Raw genomic sequence first — 7052 nt, forward strand, 5'->3', positions numbered from 1 at the left:
GTTGCTGTGATCTGCACTTTTTCCTCATATTAATATTGCACATTTATAAACTTTATGGTAATTTTTATTATTCTTATTTAAGTTTGAATTGGCAAAGATGTTGCCATTTTTGTTTTGCCGTGGCTAGTGCCATGATGCTTACAGTTGTGTTTTACGTAATGTCGTCACAACATCAGCAGCAAAACCCATGTTAGAGCACTGATCTCAGCATCCAAACCAATTTATCATCCAAAGTTACGGATTTGCTAAAAACAAGCTACAACAAGTGTTTCACTGTTTTTGTTAGGAAACCAGTTTTTTTGTGATAATTTAGAAATTTGAGTAGTGCAGTTTTTACTTGGATTTTTTTGTATAGTCACGATCTGGCATTTATTGTTAATTTTTTTACAGTTTCTCCTTGGCCTTTAAAACAATAGAGACAGGATGTTTTAGAGGTCAAGGCTATTGGTCATCACAATGTTTATTAATTATTGAAAATTAAATACAGTACTTTCTCCTGTGCCGCCATGCTGTTTTTGTTATGGGTGCCACTATTTTGCACACACATAGCTGGTGATGCATTGAAGGGTTACCAGGTGACAGCTCACGGAGGTCATGTCTGGTGACATCATTGGTGCAACGACTTAAAAGCCAGCGGCATGGAGCACTTGTAGTCCATGCTTGTGGATACAGCCTAGACTTTGTTTTAAAGTATCTCCGGCTTCAAATTCTTTTCTGACATTCAACTAAGATTTAGGTCTAACGTTTTGTTTTTTTCCACTATTCTGGTTTTTTACTTTTTCGCTACACTTCTCTACTAAAAAGTCTTGTCTCGCATCCAGGGCTGTGTCTTGTCTTTCTGGTTTTGACCTTGGTTAGGTATTATTATTATTAAGATGTCTAGAGAAGAGCAACCAGGCTGATTCCAGAGCTACAGGGGATGAGTTATAAGGAAAGATTAAAAAAGCTGAGCTATTATCAGTTTAAGAAAAAGAAGATTAAGAGGAGACATCATTGAAGTGTTTACAATTATGAAGGGAATTATTACAGTGGATCAAGACTGTTATTATAAAATGAGTTCATCAAGAACACGGAGAAACAGTTGGAAACTTGTTAAGGGTAATTTTGCACAAACATTAGGAAGTTTTTCTTTACACAGAGAACCATAGACACAGAATAAGCTACCAAGTACTGTGGTAGACAGTAAGACTTGAAGGACTTTCAAAACTTGATGTTATTTTATTTAGAAGAGTTAAGTGGATAGAACTGGTAACCTTTGTTGGACTGAATGGCCTGTTCCCCTCTAGATTGTTCTAATGTCCTAATGGTCATTTTACAATAGTGAAACAAGAACGATATGTAATAGGTTTCAGTCGCACCCTGTATATGCCCACCGCATACTCCTTTGCTTTGCTTTTCAAACTATATAGTCACAGTGAATGCCCAGGATGAGTATGTGGTACATAGTACACAAATGGAACTTATAACCCGAAAGAAACCCGCATATAAGACTACAGTTTCACTGAATGGCCAGCAACTAAGAATGGAAGTTGATTCTGGATCAGCCTGTAGTTTGATTAGTGATGATACTTACAAAAACCTGTTGCCAAATAACCCACCTCCACTGGTACGTACAGATGGTATATTGCGGCAGTGGCCTCAGACCCCACTCCAAGTGCTATGTAAGATCAAAGTTCAGGTTGAGTATCGCCACAAAAAGACCACCTTATCACTTTTTGTTGATCGGGGCCAGGGTACTAGCTTGTTAGGACGAGACTGGTTTGAAGCACTTGGAATAGAATTAACAGGGGGTGCACGTAAATGAGGAGCACAATGTGACAGCTCTCCTGGAAAGATATGCAGGTGTTCCAGAAAATTGGCGCATGTAGAGGACCACCCATTTCAATTGAAGTGGACCCTACAGTTTCACCAAAATTCTTTAAGGCTCGTCCTGTACCTTTTGCTCTTAAGTAGAGGATTGATGAGGCATTAGATGATCTGGTTGAGCAAGGCATTTTCGTACCAGTGCGACACTCAAAATGGGCAACACCCATTGTTCCTGTCACAAAAAGGGATGGAAGTTTAAGAATCTGTGGTGATTACAGATGTACTGTTAATACGGCAGTAAAACCTGATGTTTATCCCTTACCAACTGTTGCAGAGATGTTCTCCACACTGGCAGGGGGTGTCATTTTCACTAAATTAGACCTTAAACAAGCCTACCAGCAGCTAGTTCTTGATGAACCTTCAGCTGAGCTGTTAACAATTAATACACACAGGGGGCTGTACAGGGCTCAACGGCTGCAATTTGGGGTCTCTACAGCTGTTGCTATTTTCCAGCTTTTTTCGGGATACTTTGCTGGCAGGTATTCCAGGTGTACAGCCATACCTGGATGATATTTTAATCACTGGGAAAACTCCAGAGGAGCATGATAAACGTTTGGAGAAAGTGTTATGTCGAATCTCTGAAGTTGGACTTAGACTTCAAAAGGAAAAATGTATTTTTGCTGCTACTGAAGTAGAGTTTCTCGGATTCAGAGTAGATAAAGAGGGCATCCATCCCACCAGTGAGAAGGTGGAAGCTATCATGAATGCACCAGCTCCCCTCAACAAGACACAGCTTCAGGCATTTCTAGGACTTTTGAATTTTTACAGTTGTTTTCTTCCAAACAAGACCACCGTTCTGGAACCACTACACAGACTTCTTGACAAGTCAATGGCATGGCACATACATTGGAGCTGTACTGAGCCACGTAGAGCCTGATGGTACGGAGTCCCCAATTAGTTTTGCTTCACGGCCACTGAACGCAATTATGCTCAAATAGATAAGAAGGCTCTTGCTGTTATTTTTGGTGTAAAAAAATTTCATCAGTTCTTGCAGGGGCGTCAGTTTACGATTTGCACAGACCACAAGCCACTCCTTGGTCTCCTACATCATTCTAAACCCATGCCACAGATCTTGTCGCCTCGTATGCTTCGCTGGAGTCTCTTGTTGGGTGCATACAACTATCAGTTGTGCTACAGACCAGGAAAAGAGTTGACAACTGCCGATGCCTTGAGCCGCTTGCCTATAGCAATTCCTGTGGCTGATACCCCACCTCCTCTTGAGGTCGTGCTCTTGGAATCTGTGCCTAATGCACCTATTCATGCTAACCAAATTGCTGCGCTTACTCAGAAGGATCCAGTTCTGTCTCGTGTACTGCACTGGATTTTGCATGGCTGGCCCCATGAAGTCCCAGGTGACGAGTACTTAAACTATTTCATGACTCCCACCCTGGCACAGTCCACATGAAGGCTCTGGCTCGAAGTTATGTATGGTGGCCAGGAATGGACAGACAAATAGAGAAAGCTGTAAAGTGTTGTACAACATGTCAACAGTCGCGGCATGCACCATCAAGGGCACCACTTCACCCCTGGGAATGGCCAACTAAGGCGTAGTCTCGGATCCACATCGATTTTGCTGGACCATTTCAAGGAAAGGTCTTCTTTATTTTGGTAGATTCCCATTCCAAGTGTCTGGAGGTGTCTCTTCTATGCTCCATGTCTGCAAATGCTGCCATCGACACTTTGTGCCTTATCTTTGCTACACATGGGTTGCCAGATATTATTGCCTCAGACAACGGTGCAGCATTTACATCTGCTGAATTCAAAGAGTTCACAGAAAGAAATGGGATCCGGCATGTGACAGCAGCCCCCTATCATCCGTCCTCAAATGGGCAAGCAGAGCGAATGGTTCAGACAACAAAGGATGCTCTACAGAGAATCATAGCTGGTAATTGGCAAACACGCCTTACAAGATTTCTGTTATCTCAGCACACCATGCCCAACTCTTCCACAGGGAAGAGTCCTGCAGAGTTGCTAATGAAAAGACGACTGACCACTGCACTTGATCACCTTAACAAAGACTTTCAAGCTGACATGCATATGAAGCAAGGGGAGCTAGCACAAAAGCATGGGGGTGTGTTTAGGCAATTTCAACCCATACAGACAGTATATGCACGGAATTTTGTAGGAGAACCACAATGGATGCCAGCAGTAGTGCAAGAGGCAACTGGCCCTGTGTCTTACCGTGTGCAAACAGATGATGGACACATTTGCCGTCGCCATGTTGATCAGCTTCGAGAGAGGATGATAGATGAAGGACCAGTGCCCGAAGCAGAGTCAATGCAGCAGCCAGTTACCACTGTTCAGCAGCCTCCTGGTAGCCCAGAAATACCAACTTCTTCTAAATCCACTCCAGATAATGATACAGTAGTGACACCAACCACTGAAACTGGTAAACCTGTGAATGTTAAGACCCCACAACCTATGGTGTCACTAAGACCCCGTAGAGCTCGTGTTAAGCCAAGACGTTACAAAGATATTTAAAACTGGGGAAAAGGAGTGTTGTGTATTGTTTGTTCAGTAACAAGTTCAATTTATATTGATGTTGATTGATATTCCTGTTGTTGGTAACTTCCTGTAGAATGTTAGTGAGTGGGATTTTAGAAGAAAAAAGGAAGTTCTTAAAAAAAGGCATTCTGGTCTTTTTCTTTGTACTGAGAGAATAATGAGACACAATTTTTACAGTTATTAAAATACTATATTAAGATTCACTATCAACGCCTGTCTGTCGTCAATAGATATTATAAGAAGTATAAAGTGAAATAATTCCTATTAACAATTATTTGATTTGCTATTTATTCTTATTTTAAAGTATCATAAAAACAAATCTTTAAAAAAGAAAGTTGTATTGAAAGATTATTTGGAAAATGTAATGTGTAATGAAAAATTACATTTCCAATAATTTCCTCATGTCTTTGTGATCCACTCAATACAATGCAACAATGGGCAAGAATCTTTACCGTTATAACTTTGAGCCAGATAACCATTTGCCATCATTTAAATTCTGGTTACATTTAGATTATAAAATATTCCCATTTAGATCAGCTTTAATGATGTTTTTATTTTAGAAACTTTGTCAATTTTGGTTATACTGTAAATGATATTCTCTTCTAAAGCTGAATAGGTCTCCTTTAGACTTAGCAATTGCTTTCATATTATTGATCATAAGTATCATGAAATGGGGGTTCTTAAGTACAAAAAGTCCCAAAATCACCTCAAAGTACCAACCAGAGGAGGAAAACTGTCAAACCTCAGCTAGTAAAAAAGGCCAAACACAGAATCTTTATAAATAAAATATTTATTTATAAAAAAATGCAAAAAAACTCCAAGGAGTTCTAAAGGCACAGGAGGAGTTGCCTGAAAGGCAATCCCAAGTCCCAAAACCACAGATATAGCAAGAATAGTAAAAAAAAAAACCAAAGCGTTAAGATCACAAATCCAGTATATCACAAAAAAGCATTAGAAACCTGTGCAACTCACCAAAATCACTAAACAAACTCAATGAACTGCAAGGGACTGTGGGTTTTTCTCAGTCTTTATAGGACAGAGGGCAGTCCCTTGATGGTGATGAGCAGGTGGCCCCGCCTCTTGGGGAACCAACCACAAAACACATAAAACATAAAAGAAGATAAATAAACACATATAAACTAAATGACCAACAATACTAACAAAAACAAAATAATTAAAAATGAACAAAACAGACATTAAAGATTAATTTGAACCCCTGCCAAGGGAGGAACCCTAGCTGAAACAACAGTAAGATTGTACTACACCCGTTTGAGAATTTAATTAGTTGATTTATTTTAAACTTTATCAATTCATTCTTGATTACATACATAAGTCCAAAGACAACATTCTGTCATTTCTGTCTGATTTGGTCACAGAGGACCTCAGGGTTCAATTCAGGAACCTGTTCTCTTTTCTTGATATGAGCTGCCTTTGTCAATGTAAGACAAGAACCTGACACGAAAAGGCTGAGGGCACATCTGTTACCACCGTATAATGAAAATAAATCAAAAAGAAAGGATCTTTTTTCAAAGACAACAATGACGTGTTTGAAGACAGATCTTCAATGCAGGACTAACTCAAGCATGGCCGAACTCCCAGTTATATGGGTTCCAGGCAGGAAGGGGCTGGTCCAGGAGGGCGGACAACGGAAGTGACGTCAGCAGTGGAATGGTCATCAGTCATCCATTTTGAGGGAGGATTCAGAGAGACAGCATTAGCATACAGTGCCAACCCTTGGTTCGACAGGTAGCTACCATCACCAATGCCCTTAAGCTGCCCCCAAGTCCTGCGTGTGACATCAGACATAAATGTGTATTCTCATGATACTCAGTTGTACTTATCACTTTAAACAAATAATACTTCTTCAGTTGCATTATTTATTAAGTACTGTATTGAAATGAAACAGTGGATGAATGTTCATTATTTGCATTTAAAGTCAAAAAAAGGCAGAAGCTCTTCCAAGGACTGGCAGCTGTGTCAGTAGAAAGGCAATTCTGAATACTTAAAACACACAAGACTTCCATTAAATGTTAATTTTGACATGGATTTAATGTTCCATCATCACTTTTCTGTACTTTGTATAATCTGCTTTCTCCAGCTTAGAAACTTTGCCAAATGAAGGCGGTTACTTAAGCTGCAGGGTCATGAAAAGCTCATTACTTTGCTCATTTGTTTTCAAGTAGATTTGACTGTTGTGATCCTTAATGGCTGTCTGAGTCGTTCACTGACTAGTCTATTCTCAATTCACAACACAGCAGCAAGGATCATAACCAGAACTAAGAAGTATGACTGTATCAAACAGCAGGTCTGAAATGACTTCACTGGCTACTTACTGAGCTGATTTTAAAATCTTTCATCTCACATATGAACTTCTAAATTGTTTAACCCAACCCTGAATTTACAGAATGATCTTTTAGGGCATAAAATCTGAAGACCCTTGCATCATTCACATTCCATGGATTAACCAGACTAATGCAGGCGGCTGAGTTTTTAACTGTACTGTACTAATGCTCTGACATGCTACCGAAGCTGCATCAGCCTTAGTGCTCAAATCATAGCTGAAGACTCATTTTAGTGTAGGAATTTTGCTGAAGATGCTGTGGAGGTTGTTCATAATTCATAGTAACTGCAGTTGTTTTATTGGTGCAGCTGTTATTAAGCCTCTTCGCTTTTCCCGTTTC

General features: G+C 39.9%; 1 pseudogene; it reads left to right on the forward strand.

The window, feature by feature from the left end:
- The first annotated feature begins 1453 nt into the window (after positions 1-1453).
- LOC120530637 lies at positions 1454-2743 on the forward strand (annotated as a pseudogene).
- The last annotated feature ends 4309 nt before the right edge of the window (positions 2744-7052 follow it).

This window comes from Polypterus senegalus, chromosome 6 (assembly GCF_016835505.1).
Source record: "Polypterus senegalus isolate Bchr_013 chromosome 6, ASM1683550v1, whole genome shotgun sequence".
NCBI classification, from domain to species: domain Eukaryota; kingdom Metazoa; phylum Chordata; class Cladistia; order Polypteriformes; family Polypteridae; genus Polypterus; species Polypterus senegalus.